This window comes from Sinocyclocheilus rhinocerous, unplaced genomic scaffold, assembly GCF_001515625.1.
Source record: "Sinocyclocheilus rhinocerous isolate Xijiao unplaced genomic scaffold, SAMN03320098_v1.1 scaffold1660, whole genome shotgun sequence".
Taxonomy (NCBI): domain Eukaryota; kingdom Metazoa; phylum Chordata; class Actinopteri; order Cypriniformes; family Cyprinidae; genus Sinocyclocheilus; species Sinocyclocheilus rhinocerous.
The window spans coordinates 273,086-273,317 of record NW_015664758.1 but is presented as its reverse complement, the minus strand read 5'-3'; positions in this window follow the sequence as shown (position 1 = coordinate 273,317).

The following is a 232-nucleotide window of genomic DNA, read 5'->3' as shown; positions in this document are numbered from 1 at the left end:
TACTTGCGCCTGTGTCTTTTGCAGCTTCTCATACATAATGCGGTGTAGTCATGAGGTGCTAGTTCAAATTTAAAAAGTGCTTCTACAAAAAAAAGTTTCATCTGCAGATATGGCCTTGTTTAGGGATCTGTGCCTTTACGCATACTGGACATCTGACTGCTAAGTAGTGATTGTTTTTCAGCAATAGTGTGCACCCTCAATTTACAGAGAAAAGAAGGTCAGGGAAAAATCT